Source organism: Pteropus alecto, unplaced genomic scaffold, assembly GCF_000325575.1.
Source record: "Pteropus alecto unplaced genomic scaffold, ASM32557v1 scaffold86, whole genome shotgun sequence".
In the NCBI taxonomy this organism is placed as follows: domain Eukaryota; kingdom Metazoa; phylum Chordata; class Mammalia; order Chiroptera; family Pteropodidae; genus Pteropus; species Pteropus alecto.
In genome coordinates this window covers 4,455,171-4,471,598 of record NW_006442109.1, presented here as the reverse complement: position 1 = coordinate 4,471,598, position 16,428 = coordinate 4,455,171, and the positions used below count along the sequence as shown (strand labels likewise).

Below are 16,428 nucleotides of genomic sequence, written 5' to 3'. Positions count from 1 at the left end.
GTGATTTGTATGTATTTTGTAAGATTCCCTATTGTGTAGTACGCATCTTGAGAATACGGGGCAGATATGTTTCTCAGCATCTAATACAATGCTTGCACATTGACTACGTGCTTAATAATTGTTAATCTGTAGCACCTTTCTGGTTCTGGTTAGCTGGTTTGTTTGCAGTGCTGGGAATGCACAGCTCAGTGAACACTGGTAAATTAAATTTAATAACATCCTCTCCTAATGCCTTCCTACTATTTATTTTTTTAGGGAAGGGCAGCTAATCATGGTCTGGAGAGTCTTAGACACCTTCTCTGGTAGGCGTGTTGTCTTCGGGCTAGGACAAGGCTAGGCTTGGAAGCCTTATTAATTTCTCTGAGTAAGTAGAGAACCTCTGGTTTGAAGAGACTGAGACTACTCCTGAGATTCCAGGCAGAGTAGAGGCCAGAAACTTTCCTGAACAAATAGATGACTTCTTGAAAGCAATTACAAATAGCCAGCTTTTTAAATGAACAGACATTTTCTTTTTTTTCATAAAACTTGATCTTTATCTTCTTTTTCAGTTTTCTGAATTACAAGGTTTTTTTTTTTTTTCCCCCTATTTTCTTTTCTTTCACTGGTTTCATATGGGAACCTTTGCTTACAAACCCTCGGTTCTTTTTTAATAGTAGTTTTCCAGTAAGATTTCCTCATCTTGGGGATCCAAAACCTTACACTATGCTCTATTTAGACTCCTGCCATCGCTTTCCTGTCTTCTCTCCTGCCACAGAGCTCGATGTAAGACTGCCATTCCAAGCTGCAGGGAGGCGCTGTTTCATCTGGGTGTTTAAGAGATCGTCCCTTCTTTTCTTAATAGCTTAATGCTTTCTCCTTCCCACTGTGATCTTTTATGTATGATGTCCTCAAACTCATAGAATGCTTTTTTGCTGATTCTAAACCTTATTCATGAGTGTGTGTGCATGTGTGCATATATTCTCAGTGATGAAGTTCACGACTGAGAACCATTATGAGAAAGGCCTTCCCCAATCCTGATTATGCATTGATGCTTGAACTAAGCTCATAATATCAGAACCCAGCTCTTTTATATAGCAACACAATGACAGGACACATTGGTATAATTGCTGCCCTAAGTTGACAATATGTCTGCGTAATATTCTCTTACACTCTCCTATCCCCTGGAGTGCTGGAGTAGTAGCAGTTTAGCAGCCAGCACCTGTAGTCACTGGCAAGGTGTGCTTGGCAGTTCTACCAGCCAGACGTCAAGTCTTATCCTGTGCCAGTAATAGTGTCTAGGTGGCAAGCTGGCTTCCTGCAGACATATAAATCTGCCACTGTCCTTTGGAGTGTTCCTGGAAGCCTGGACTATGGCTGGCTGCTAACCACCAACCTTCAGGGACGGGAGTGGACTGCCCCTGACCCTTCCCTAGGACGTTGTAACTGGTAGAACTCTCTTTTAGTATTGGAGAGATTTTTCTGAAGGCTGAATGCCTTCAGAAACTCCTGTTGGTGATTTATTTGTCTATCCAGACCACCTTGATTCTTCTCTAGGTGTCATCTCGTTGTCTCAGGCAGAAGTGTCCTCCAAATCTGAACTGATACCCCCATATCTCTCTTTTGTGAAGAGAACAATTAGTGTTTGTGTCTGCCAGCCAAGGGGCTTTGGGAGGGCAGATGGTTCTACCTTATTTTTGCTACAGAATATGCTGAAGGGTCTAAACCAGTGCCCGTGAAGGCCAAAGCAGTGTGAATAGTCTAAAATTTTCACTTCCATTACAATGTTTTTCCGTGCTTAGTAGATACTCAAAAGAAGTATTCTTATTCGGTTCTTTTGCAAGCAAGCATTTGTCCAGACAAGAAGATCCTCTTTAAGTAGATGATAAATGAGGCTGTCTCATAAATTCTGCTATGGTTATACTTTATGTTGGGAGATTGGGCAGATAATAATAGGAAGTCTAGCCTTTAGTAGAGAAATGTAAGAGTTTGTAATCAAGTGGAATCTTGTTTATAAACAATGGAAATAATGTAGATAACACTAATATAATTATGATATCATGATATTGATAATAATAGAATAACATAAAAATGATACAGATAATCATAACTTTTGAGGGCACTACTTTTGAAGATCAAATACAAAAATTCATGAAATACACTTAACACAGCACCTGACACAACAAAGTTAATACCATTGAATGCTTTAAAAATATTTTTGCTGGTCACTTTGCAAATCATTAGCATGGATGTGTGTCGAAACTCTTCAGTGTTATTGGCCATTAGCATGGATGGCAGAAGCTCCTTAAGTAAGTTGGTTCGAGGCTGAGCTTCCTTGCTTGAGTGGCTGCACAGGCTTATCTTACTGTTATGTAACTTACATTTTTCAGCTTCAACCTTGATGACAGGTTTGTGTTACATGCCACAAGGCTCCCTGTAATTGTGGTTGGACGAAGAATATAGGGGATAATGATATGACTTTTCCCTGTCCTTTGCTCAACACTGTGGTATAGAAGGAAGAGGGCTCTCCTGAAAGTACTTTCAGAACGGCAAGAGCACGTGTGTTGGTTTGTCTTAGGACACAGCGTTCTTCGATTCTGTGCCTAGTGGAGTTGGTCAGGCCTGTTGGGCTGAGGTTCACTGTAGGAGATGGTTAGAATTCAATACTACGCAAGCAAGTACGATTCACAGCCACCGAAGATTTTACAGAAATGTTAATGTTTGTGGAGTCCTCTAAAGTTCATATTTTCCGTGCATCTGGAAATTCCAGTTACCAAAATTGAATTGTCGCTCTTTGACTATAATTTCCATTCCTTTGGTGGTAGGTAGTCTGGGGCTGCATTTAATTAACAGCTCATACCTTCCTTTCAAATTCCTCCTTCACCAATCTTCATTTGCCTAACAAGCTGAGGAGCTTCTTGGATTTTTCTTGAAATCCAAGAAGTGAGTTTAGATGTCTGCGAATTCTCTGTCATAGTCTGGTGGTGAGCTGGTCACCATTTCCTTTCCTTTCACCCATTTCCTCAGAGTTACTTTTAAGGATAATAAAAAAGCCCACATTAGAGCTTCTCAAACTTTAGTGTGCGTATAAATCACTTAGAGTCTTTATGAAATTGCTGATTCTGATTCAAGAGATCTGGAATTTCAGAAGTGCCTGAGATTCTGCATTTCTAACAAGCTTCCAGGTGATTTTTATCCTGCTGGTATATAGATCAAGAGTTTAAGTATAACTTTATCCCAAGTTATACATGAAGTCCTGTAGGGATTCAGTTCTCTAAACATTTACTGAGCCTTTCAGCAAATCTAGTTATTTTTTCTCTCTGAATCCTCAGGTGGAAGTTTCTGACCATTTTTTCTTTCAGCAGCACTAAACACTGTAGATTTACGCAGCCTTCTCTTAGCTCCATTTTTCTCAATTAGTTTATCTTATGTTGATATTTTTCATCCACTTAGAATTTCACTCCTTGTATATGTAATTGTTGCTGTAACAAGCAATATATATACATGAACAAAAATGTGTAGTCAGATGCAGGGACTCTCTTGAGGCTGTTTGGCCTTTAGATTTTAAGTTCCCTTGGTTGATTTCACCATCAGATTCACGGCTTTGTCAAACTCAGTAATATGTACCACTTATCAGAGTCCCAGGTGTCTGCTATTGGCACTTCCTGGTTAACTTTGAGCTGCATGAAAATTACTCTTAATCTTTTCTGTTATCTGCTTCATTGTTAAATAGGTACACAGAGGCAAGCTAGGATTTCTTTGGCTATTTCATGTGATGAAAGAATGAACAAATGCAGAAAACATGCTTCACATCTCTCTAAGACCATGTGAGAGGTCAAAATTTAGGATATACATTTTTTTTTGGAATTGAAGGAAGTGATCTAACGTTTAGCAAACATTAAGTCTTTTGATTAGAAGCACGAACTATAGCATTGGCCATGGTTTCCTGACTCTTCCTCCTTTCCTAGTTGTCTATTCATAATTTCCTTCTCATAAGCACTTTATTAGATTACCTAAAATTAATAAATCAAGCAATTAAAGATAGTTTACTATATTATTAGATTGTTTATTTGAGATCTTTCATTTTTTCTTCCTGTAGACATTTATTGCTATAAATTTTCCCCTTAGACATGTTTGCTGCATACCACATTTTGGTATGTTGTGTTTCGATTTTCATTTGTTTTAAGGTATTTTTTTATTTTCCTTTTGATTTTTTCTTTGACCCATGAATTGTTCAGAATTGTGTTGCTTAGTTTACACATATTTATGAATTTTCCAGTTTTTCTTCTGTTATTGATTTCTAGTTTCATATCATTATGGTCAGAAAAGATACTTGGTATAATTTTAATTTTTGTAAATTTGCTAAGACTTGTTTTATGACCTAACACATGGTCTATATTGGAGAATGTTTCATGTATATTTGAGAAGAATGTGTATTCTGTTGTTATTGAATGGAATGTCCTGTATATGTCTGTTAGTTTCATGTGATTAAAAATATAGTTTAAGTCCAGTATTTCTTAACTGATTTTCTGTCTAAATGATCTATCCATTGTTGAAGGTAGGATGTTGATCTCTGTTACTGTTATTGTATTGTTGTCTATTTCTCCCTTTAGATCTGTTTTTATTTGCCCAAATATATTATATTTGGGTGCTGTGATGATGTTGGATACCTAAATATTTGCAGTTATAATTCCTTTGTTCCTTTCTTCCTCTCTTGTTTTCTTTCTTTGTGAACTAATGATTTTTTTTTGTAATGGTATGCTTTAATTTCCAACTCTTTGTCTTTTTAGTATCTACTGTCGATTTTTACTTTGTGCTTACCATGAGGCTTGCATAAAACATTGATAACACAGTCTATTTTAAACAAATAACAACTTAACTTTGCTTGCATGAAAAAATTCTACCCTTTAACCACCTCCCCCTACTTTTTATATTTTTGATGTCATAATTTACATCTTTATATATTGTATATACATTAATAATGTATTGTAGCTATGTTCATTTTTAATAATTTTGTCCTTTCACCTTTATACTGTAGTTAAGTGGTTCAGTGTTCTGAATTTGACCATACACTTACATTTACCAGTGTGTTTTATAGTTTCATATGTTTTCATTTTGATAGTGTCCATTAATTTCAGCTCGAAGAACTTTCGGCATTTCTTGTTATACAGGTCTAGTGGTGATGAACTTTCTCCTTTCTTTTCACCTGAGAAAGTCCTTATCTCTTCCTCATTTCTGGGGGACAACTTTGTTGGGTAAAATATTCTTGGTTGGCAGATTTTTTTTTTCCTTTAGCTCTTTGAATATATCCTTTAGCTCTTTGAATATATTCTCTCCTGGCCTGTGAGATTTCTATTGAGAAATCCACTGATAGACTTATGGCAATACCTTGTATGTGAGAAATTTGCTGCTTTTAAAATTCTCTCTTGTCTTTGATTTTAGACAGTTTTATTATAGCATATCTTGAAGAAGATCTCTTTGGATTGAATCTGTTTGGAGACCTGTGAACTTCATGTACTTGGATATCTAGATCTCCAGATTTTTCTATTCAAACTTCTAAGATTCTGACTTAGGTGGTCTGCAGATGGCAATGGTCAGTTTTCTTTGCTGACTCCTCTTCATCTCTCTGACTTCTAATAATCAGAGTGTCCCCATGCTAAGATATCTTTTCTAGCTAAGCTCTAGGTTATTTATCTAGACTCAGAGCTTTAAACACTATGCATACACCGATTATTTCTGTATTTTTATCTCCATCCTGTTCCTTTCCCCTGAACTCCAAACTAATATATCAACCATAAATGAGATAGCATATATTACCCTCTTAATATGGTTAAGTCTAGAGACTTAATATTGATGTTGATGTTCATAATCCTGGCCAATATTAACCTCTTATATCTTTTACTCTTCATTATACTTATTCCCCACTTTGCAGGTTTTTGAAAATCAATGAAAGGTACTAACCCAAGCTTTGATAACTGAACTCCTTCCTGTCCCAGGTTCTTGTACCCTAGATTAATGGAAATCATAGATTCATCCCAAGTCTCAAGGAAAGAGGATGACTGGCCACAAATTCATACTTTGAAGGATCTTAAAAATATGTCTAGATGATATTCAGAATCCAAATTCTATCACCTCCACCTTTATCTTTCCCTTGGATTATTGTTGTTAGCTTGCTTGGTTTTGCCATTGTGCCCTCTACATTTGAATCTCCACTCAAGAGACAAGAGTGATCCTTTTAAAAAAGCAAGTCAAATCATGTCACTCTGGCTTCACTAGCTCTCCATCCAACTCAGAGTAAATGTCAGAGTTCTTAAAAAGGCCCACAAGGGTCTATGAAATCTTATCTCTCTCACATCTGTGAACTCATCTCTTATTCTTACTATTTATTTTCTATGCTCACACTACTATAGTGGACTTTTTGCTGGTCCTGGATCATGTCATCACAAGTAGTCCAGCCCCAAGACCTTTGCACTTACTATTTCTTCTGAATGGAATGCTCTTTCCTAAAATATTTGTAGCACTCATATCTTTGCCAAAAAGGTCATCCTTACGAAAAGGTCTTCCTTGGACCCCTTTATATAAATTTCAGTGTTCCCACTCTAAGAAGACATATGACATTTCCCTACTTTATTATTTTTTCTGTAACTCCATGTGATCACTGGACAAACTATATATTTTTCTTATATATTTGTCACCCCAGATTAGAATATAAGCTCTATGAGGACAAGAATTTTTACTTGTTTTGTTCTCTGCTCTATCCTCAGTGCCTGGCACATAGTGAGTAATAATAAATGTTTATTAAAGGAGTTGATGAATGAAAAAAATGAATAAATGATATAAAAAAGGGATAGATTATGAGGCCTGGGTGTTCATGTGAGAGGAAGAATTGGAAGGAAGAAGGGACAAATCCAATATCTGCTTCTCTGTCCTCAAGCTTTGCTCAATTTCTGTCACCTGGCCCACTGCTAGCTGACACTGTAACAAAGCAATGTACTAAAATGAATCAGATTCTGGAATGATGGAAAGCCTCCACATATCAGGGTGACCTTGAAATGGGAATCAGTGATCCCTTGTTACATATTCCCCTCAAATGGTAAATTCAAATCCAGAGACCCTCTCTGGTATTATCCCCAGCTCTTAAGGAATAGATGTAAAAAATAGTGGGTTTCCAGAAATATCTCACTGGTAGAGCAGAGTTGACTTCTTTGTTTCCTGTCTTTCTGGATTATGCTTTTGCTGGCTTGAAGGAGGCAACTGACTGTATAGGTTTAAAATGTTCCTTTAAGAGTCCACTGAATGTCAGAGAGTAAAGAAAGGATTAATTAAGCAAAGTAAAACTTGGAAGGTGACTTGACTGCAGTTACTCATCATCTTTAACCTTGGTGTTTTCATTATGCTCAGGAAGTATGCTCTCTGCGTCACTTTGTCTTATGATGGCTCACTCCTTGTGCCGTTTTCCTTAACCCCAAAGGATATGGGTCGTTGGCTCATATCAGCATTGTTGGACTGCTTCCTTTCTTTGAAGAGTGGGCTGGAAAAGTTCTCTCCTCTCAGAGGTGCCTCTGGGGGGTGAGGAAGATGAATCAGATTGCAAGCAAAAAACCAGAAAGAGAGAGCTCGGGTGGAGTTAGAGAAGAGTCACTTCCTAATTTAACTTGACTTTCTCTTACCCTAAAAGGAAGTCTCTTGTGGTTTTTAGAAGGAGTAATGACTGAATCTCCTCCAGAATTTTAGGACCCACTGGGCAGTCTTACCCACTGTGGACCCAATCTCTGCTGGAAACGCCCTTACTGGCTCAGCTCCCACTGGATGGACTGTGGGATTACTACTTCTTCCTGTTGACTGTCCAGCCAAAGGAGTGGTGGCATCTTCCTGGTTTTGCTCATCTTGGGTAAGTCTCACCACTCTTTATTTGGATTCTCAGCTTTTCCCTCATCTATGTAACCAAGTCACTGTTCCAATTCTATTTTGTTTCAAATATACAGAATGGCTTTGGTTTTCTTGACCATACCCTCACTGATCTGCTCTGCTCAAACAATTTTTAAGTTTTATAAAGATAGGATCATTTGTCACATTTTTTTGAGATATTTTTCAATGTATAAAGCTGAAAATATTGACTTTGATCTGTATAGACATATATACCTATCCAGTCATGTCTTTCTTTAATATATATATATTTTAAATTTATTTATTTTAATTAGTTTCAAGTATACAGTACATTGGTTAGATATCTATATAGTTCATAAAATGATCTCCCCAATTGCTCCTTCTTTCCTCTGACCCCCACCTAGCCAACATATTAATGCTAACTGCATTCCCTATGCTATGCTCCCCATCCCTATGACCATCCATTAGCTACTAATTTGTACTTCTTTAACCCTTCACCCCATTATCCCAGCCCCCCAACCCTCTTCCCCTCTGTCCATCACCAAATTGTCCACTATATTTGTGAGTCTGTTTTTGATTAGTTTGTTCTTTTTATTCCTTAGATTCCACATCTAAGTGAAATCATGTAGTATTTATCTTTCTCTGTCTGACTTAAATACCTTCTAGGTCCATCAAAGCAATATCTTTTTCCATCCCCTTCCTTTTAGTCTGTGTGTGTCTTTTAATCTGAAGTGAGTCGATTGTAGGCAGCATATATAGGGGTCTTGTTCTTCTGTCCATTCATCCACACTATCTTTTAGTTGGAGCACTTAATTCTTTTCCATTTGAGGTACTTATTGATAGGAATGTAGTTGTTACCATTCTTTAGTCCTGTTTTTGATACATGTCTTTTCTTCTTAAAGAGGTTCCTCCAACATTTCCTATAATACTGGCTTGGTGATGATAAATTCCTTTAGCTTATTTTTTGTCTGAGGAGCTCTTTATCTGTCTTTCAACTCTAAATAATAGCTTTGCTGGATAAAGTATTCTTGGTTGTAGATCCTGGGTCTTCATCATGCAAATATTTTGTGCCACGCCCTTCTGTCCTGCATAGTTTCTTTTGAGAAATCAACTGCTCCCTGGTAGGTAACTATCTGATTTTTTCTTGCTGCTTTTAAGATTCTTTCTTTGTATTTAACCTTTGGCGTTTTAATTATGATGTGTCTTGGTGTGGGCCTCTTTGGAGCCCTGGTTTTTGGGATTCTTTGAGCTTCTTGGGGTTTTACGTCCATTTCCACCACCAGGTTAGGGAAGTTTTCCATCGTTATTTCTTCAAACAGCTGTTCAACATCTTGTATTTCTTCAAGTATGCCTATTGGATGAATATTTGGACCCTTAATAGTATCCCATATGCTCCTTAAATTATTTTTATAGTCTTGGCATCTTTTTTCTTGCCATTCTGATTGAGTATCCTTGGCTTTCCTGTCCTCTAGATAGGTCATTTGATCCTTTTCTTTATTCACTTTGTTTATTCCTTTGTTTATTCCATTTAATATACTTCTCATCTCAGATAATGTGTTCTTCATTTCAGACTGGTTCTCTTTTATAATTTCCATTTCCATTTTTATGTTTTTTATCTCTTTGTTGAAGTTCTCACTGAATTTATTTACATTTCCCAAAAGTTCATTGAGCATCTTTATAACCAGTGTTTTGAACTCTGTATATCTGTTAGATTACTTGACTCCATTATATCTGGATGTTCTCTCATATGGTTTCTGCTTCTTTGTCTTCCCATTTTGGCGGCTTTTTTGTGTCTGTTTCTATGTACTAAGCAAAGCTCCTAAGTCTCCTGGTCTTATTAGTGTGGATTTGTGAAGTAACTGTCCAGTGGCACAGTCCTGAGAGGGGTTCAGCTGTAGGCCAAACTTAGTCCAAGCCTCTACCCCTCTGGGGCCACCTGTTAAGATTCAGCAAATCCACAGGCTTTGCTGTCTCAAAGGTGGCTCCTCAAAAAGCCACACCAGAACTGAGGCCGACTGCCTCCAGTGTGAATCTAGGCACTGCTCAGCAAAGAGCACCTGACTCGCTGAAGAATACCTGGATGTGGTTGGGTGGGGCCACGAATTGTGGGAGGCAGGTTTTCAGGGAATCCTCTGGGCAGAGTGACCTCTGTTATCCTGTTTATGACATCTAGGCTATGGCAGTGCTGTGTCCGTGCACTGGGAGCGGGGAGGGCTCAAAAGGGAACAATAATATCACAGGCACTTTTGTATAGTGCGAGTCTCACCTCGGCCATCACTCCGACAACGTCTCCCTGTAAGTCCTTGGTGACCCTTGCGTGCAGCCGAATTGGCACTGGTGCTTAGAGCTAGCAGATCCATCACTGTGAAAATCTGCTCACGGATGTGGCCCCTTTAAGAGGCTTCTGCCACTTCCGCTGCTGCAGCCTCCTTTGCACTCAGCCGCTTGAGACCCGGCAGCCCCGCATCCTCGCCCCATCCTAACTTCTGCCATTGGAAGGTTATTTCTTGGATCTCTCCCTATTTGTATGGCTTGTTCATCTAGATCTCAGGCAATTTTTCCTTGCTGCTTGCTCTTTGTTTTCGTTACAACTTTGATTTAGTCACCGGAGGGATGAACAGAGCCTCTATCATCTATGCCATATTTTTTCCTCTCCCTGTTTAATATTTTTATACTACTCTGTGGGTTTTATGAACATAGGCATTGGGGCATTGATTTTCTATTGTCAACTGAAAACTCCTAGAGTATGTGTAAATATTTTTTTACTTAGTTACCTATTATGTCATCAAATGTCTGCCACCAACTAGAGGTATGTTTGGAATTTTCTTTAACTTCTATAGGCCTGTATTTGATGGGTCATTTAAAAACTTAAATTTAGCCTCAAAACTGTTTTTGTTTTTGTCAAGTAAAATTTGACCTGAACCTCAACATATAAAGTCACCTTCCTGACCTCCAGATGACCCCCCTTATCTCCTACAGCAGTCTTGAATTGCCACTGCCCAAATCTGGAGTATAAAATGACTAAATAAAGAGTGCTCTAATTCTGGTTTAACAGTTTTGACTTTATGCTTCTTGAAGGAATCCAGTGATACTGTTTTGTCAGAGTTTTATTTCTAAGTTTTAAAACTAAGATGTAAGAAGGAAAACATTTTTAATCCTAATTTTTTAACAGTAAGGCATATATATATTTACACTGTGTGTTCACCTCCCATAGTTAGATTTCTTTCTGTCACCACATATTTTACCTCGTCTACCTCCCCCCACCCCAATCCTAATTTTTATCTTAATTATTTTTCTTAATGAAAAGATTTTTTAGCTTGATTTTATTTATTGTTACTTACCTTACTGTGAAAAAGGAAAAATCCCATGTTTCTTTGGAATAGCTAAGGTTTTATTAGAAAAAAGTGCCAATAGAAAAGTATCTTATTAAAAGAAATAAAATTGGGCTTGCATGCCTAAGAAAATCAATGTTCAAATTTTCTAAATGCAGTATTGCACAGACATTGTCAGGGCCTGCCCACCTCTTTGGCCACAGCATTCTTTCTAATGCTAAGACAACATCATAGATAGCCTCACTCTGCTCTCCCTAGGACTCTGGGTCATCCTTGGTGGGATTTTCAGGGGCACTAGCTCAATATTCCTATTACTTAACTTCAAGACATTGGTCGAGGGGATCTGGAGCTGAGCCTTGATGGATTAATAGAAGCTCATCACTGGGGGATATCGGCCGGGGGCGAGGGGGGTGGTGTGGGCGGGATACAAGCAGAGGCATCAAGGCAGATTTGAGGAAGGTCAAATTAGGGGATGTGGCTGTAGCACCAAAGAGATGAAGGTGAAGTCTTTATATATGAGGCCAATAACTTTGGGTAATATTGTTTAGCATTTGGAGCTATGGAAGAGTTTGAAGTAAAGATTATCACAATTGGATTCCTATTTTAGGAAAATTCTTGGGAGGAGGTATTGGTTGAAAGGAAGTGAGACTGGAGGTAAGAAGGCCAGTAGAGAGGTTCTAATATAAGAGTTTAGGCAAGAAATCACAAGTGCTTGAACTAAGACAATATCAGTGGAGATGGGTTGGGGTGGGGGAAGATTTGAAAGTGTTTATAAAGCAGAGTACATAGGACTGATGATCAGTTGGAAAGAGAAATGGTGAAGAAGAGGGAGCTGCTGAGGATAACTCTCAGAAATCTGAAGAGTACGGAGGGTAATTCCTGGGTTTGTGCTTTGGGAATTGAGTAAGAATAGAGATACCATTCCCTAAGATAGAGATGCAAGAGGAGGTGCTGTTGGACATGTTATGTGAGAAGTATCTGGAGGATGCCAAATAGAGGTGTGCTATAGAGAGCCCGTAGTCTGAAAATCCAGCTCAAGAATGACTTCTTGGTTTGAGATTAATTTGGAAACCATAAATATATACAGGATGACTATAAATTCTGAAAACATAGATAATGATAATTTGTCATGTGTTATAATATAGTATCAATAAATCATTTCTTGTGTATTCACCTATGTTTCCAGACTTTAAAACCATCCTGTAGAAATTTGTTAGAGTCAGATATAATACAGATCAGCCAGATAGAATATATAAAGCAAGATAAGAATGGGAGTGGCCATGGAGTCCCAGGAATTACAATATTTATGGGCAAAGGAGGCTGAGAAGAAACAGGGGAGAGGTGAGATTTAAAGCACAGAGAAAGACTAAGAGGAGAGCAATACTTCTATTGAGGTGGAAGGAAAAGTGGTAAGTATGAATAAGAATGTACTGATGTCAGCTCAACTGGCCATCAAAACGCCTTTAAACCTTTTCCCCAACTGGCCAAAACATAGTACTTTCTCTAGAACAGTGGTTCTTAACTTTTGGAGGGTAACAAGTTCTTTGAGAATCAGATGGAAGCCATGTACCTTCTTTCACACATGAATAACGAGAATGGAATGAAATATAAGGGAATAACAGATCTTCTGAAGCCCAACACTCAAGAATCCTAGGTTAAGACTCATAGTATTTTGTGAAACAACTTCTAAATATACACAGGGAAGGTCTTTGTTTCCTTGTACTTTGGGGAAACGCTGGTTTATTTTCTTCTGAGAAAGCAAAAGAAAGAATAAATGTGCAGCAGCATGATGTCATTGTGTTTATCAAAGCCCTAGTGATTTTTTCCCATTAGAGGAACTTTTTTCTTTCTTTTGTTTCTGTTGTGCCTTACTCAACAATATTAAATTTCTTTTCTTAGCTGAAATTGGCTTTAGCTTTATTTGCATACTTGGTTTTTTTTTTTTTTAATACCATAAATTGCTTCAGCTTGTAAGTCTCAGCTATAGTTTTCAGAAAAATTTTAAGGATCATATTCCTTTCAGAGAACATTTTGAAAATTGCATTTTCCCCGAACAGGTATAACTAAATGTTCTTATATTGCTTCTTTTCATTTGATAATATGACCATGTCTTTTAAATATGTTTTAATTTTGGCTTTCTTGACACCATGCCTTCCCATTTCACCTCTATCCTTTTATTGCAATTGTTTTTCGGTCTCTTTGGTTCACTTAATTTTACTGCTGAGGGCGTCTTCGAAGGCTCTGTTCTTAGCTCCATGCTCTTGTTTATTTTTTAGCCACTCCTTTTCATTCAGTTTATTCTAATAAATATTTGTTGCAAGAGATCTATGGCACACTTATTCATTCTCGTAACTGCAAAAATCCTCTCCCAGTGAGGATTTATGCCTCCAAATTATGCTTCCAGCTCTGATGTAGGCGAATTACACAATCCCCACAGCTGCCAACCATATCGCTTTGAGGTATCATGGCTCTTTCTTTTCTAAATGGCTCTCTTATAATTTGATTTATCCATCCCAATGAGTGGCCTCATCAATTTTTAGTTTCTTGGGCTAGAAGTCTGGAATTTCTTCAATCTTCCATAATATCTGAAGTAAAAGACAAAAGAAAACATAAATCCCCAACCAAAACTCTGCTGAAAACCTTGCAACCTTGTTAGATTCACAAAATAAAATACTGTTTTCAAACTTTCCGACTGATCTTTTTTCTCTCTCATATGGTTAGTGATTCCACGTTTAGTTAGACTATTTTTCTGTGTTCTATTATTTTCTTTTTTCTTTTATTTCTTTTCCTCTTTATTTCTTCCTTTTTGCTTCTTGTATTTTAGATTCTTCTGTGTCATTCTGTGCTGCTGGATCTCACACTGCTCTCACTTATATGCTTTGGTACAAACATATTATATCTGTGGACTGTGCCCAGTAGATGTCAATCTATCTATTATTTTTCACATGTTTCACATGTTGATAATTTAATGTCAGGCATTGAAATTCTCCATTCTATATTTAGAATTTTCTTTTGTTAAATTGCTCTTCAATATCATCTGGTTAAGCTTAGAAAATTGCAAATGGGAAAATTAAAAAGGTCAGTGATATCTAGCTGCAGATTTGCTTATCAGGTCCTAAATTTTAAATTTTACAAATTTTATGTCACGACTCAATTTCTCTTCTTTTTGGTTCAATGATTCTTACTCTTAGAATATAACAAAGTTGAGATCAGAATCATACCCTGAAACTTCTAGACCAAATTGAGATATTCTGACAGAAAGCACACACATTATCGACATCCTGTTCAGCACATTAAAGGTTTGATAGCCAGAAGGAAAAATGATAAATGGTTTAGAGGTGAGTCTGGTTCCATCACTTAGTTTGGCCTTTGGCTTTTCACTAAACTTTTTTTTTTTCTGTGAGAGTATTTATCATAATAGACATATGTTTTTAATGTATCAATCAAGTGGGTGTGTGGTCTTGTTTATTCTTGATTAAAAAGCCTATGTCAAATAGGAATTATTTCAAAGTTGCAGTAATAATTGGAGCAATAAGATGGTAAGGGGTAATTAAAGGATGCGGCTTTCTTTCGGAAACGTAAAAGAATCTGGTGACCACATGTAGTCGCCTTCTCTTCCTTAATGAGTGTGCTGAAAGATGTCAGGATAAAATACTATACTGATTGGAGATACACAACTACATGCTAACGTGTCAGATTCAAGTCCAGATGCCCACAGTGACTACATTCAGAAATTTGCACCTTTAACAGTGTATGCTAACTGGCAACGTGCATATTTCATACCATGATGATCCCTGGCCTTAGTGACACTGGTAGTACAACTCCTCATTTATCTCCCTATCCCCACACACATTTTGGATGGGAAGTATAGTTGCTTACCCTTCCCATTTTGAACTCTTGGGCTACAAACCATAAATTACCCAGGTAATTAGTCATGAATTACAGCCATTTAATAACTTTCTATTTCAACTGATTTGACTTGGAAAACTCAAACCATTGAGAAAGAAATTATCCTGGGGACAAACTGTTTTTTATTACAAATAGTGTTGTTTTCTTCTTTTTGCAAAAATCTTGGATATATTGGCCAGCAAGCAAAAAGATCCGATTCTTTTGGTCAGTGTTGAACAATTTGACTCTGTGTCTTTGTGTCTTTTGAGAGTTGTCCACGGGTCCATTGTAGTATATTAAAGTATCTGCTTCTCTGTCCTGTTTTGTGCTTTACTGGCCAATCTCCATTAGTTTCAATAGTTTCTGTGCCTTTAAGAGGACAGTCTATGTGGATTAATATTTATGAGCACAGTGATGTGGTGGTAAGGACCATCTTCTATTTAGAGTTTAGTTAATTTTAATTGCACTTAAAAATGTCCTTTGAGATCTAATTTGAGGAAAAAAGAAAAAATAATATGATAATTGGCTTATTGTTTCACTCACTGAGAAAATAAGATATATAAACAAAAAAGTAATTCAAGAAAAATTTAAATCATGCTCTATGTGTAGTATAGGAAATAAATGCTGTGAGAAAAGCAAGAGTGGGTTATAAGCAGTAATTATGTACTTTTCTTGAGAGCCTTACAGAAAAGGTCGAAAGTAAACTGCCACAATACCGATGGGAAAGAATTAGGGAAACCTTAATTTCTTCTTCAGAATAGAACATTTTACCTCTGATCAGTTGCTTATGGATCTACTAATCTATGATGATTCTGAATAATTATTTTGCTAATGACTAGAACACACTTTTAACTAGGTTTTAACATTTATTTAATATTTAAAAAACCTTTAAATATTCACCTAAACACATACTGAGGCCAGCACATGCTTTGATTAGAGATGTTACAAGATTAATTATCTGACTCATGAGGAATAAATATTCTTAGTGGAACTTAAAAGCTGTATTCCAAGACTTTAAATGTTGCCTTTTTCATAATCATGCTTTATTGCAGTATTTTGTGTAGAGAAAATCATGGTTCTTAAATGTGTGAAGATAAAGATGAAGAGAATCACGTTGTTAGAGTCGTAAAGTAGATGGAGCTCAGACTTCAATGTTAGAAAGATCTTGATATAAATTCAGACTTTGTCTAGATTGATGTGTCTTTGAACAAGTTATTTTAACTCTTAAACTCACTTTTTACATCTGTAAAGTAGTGATAGCTTATTACTTTGGAGAGTTTAAGAAAATTAAAATATGTTAGTGCTTGGAAAATAGTAGATACTCTAAGAACTGTAGCTACTATTA

General features: G+C 36.9%; 1 long non-coding RNA gene across 1 annotated transcript in view; it reads left to right on the top strand.

The window, feature by feature from the left end:
- The first annotated feature begins 7,729 nt into the window (after positions 1–7,729).
- LOC112469538 overlaps positions 7,730–16,428 on the top strand; it is a 228,085-nt gene continuing 219,386 nt past the window's right edge. The window contains exon 1 of the long non-coding RNA XR_003042655.1: positions 7,730–7,867. This is a non-coding gene — a long non-coding RNA (uncharacterized LOC112469538). The remainder of the gene's footprint in view (positions 7,868–16,428) is intronic.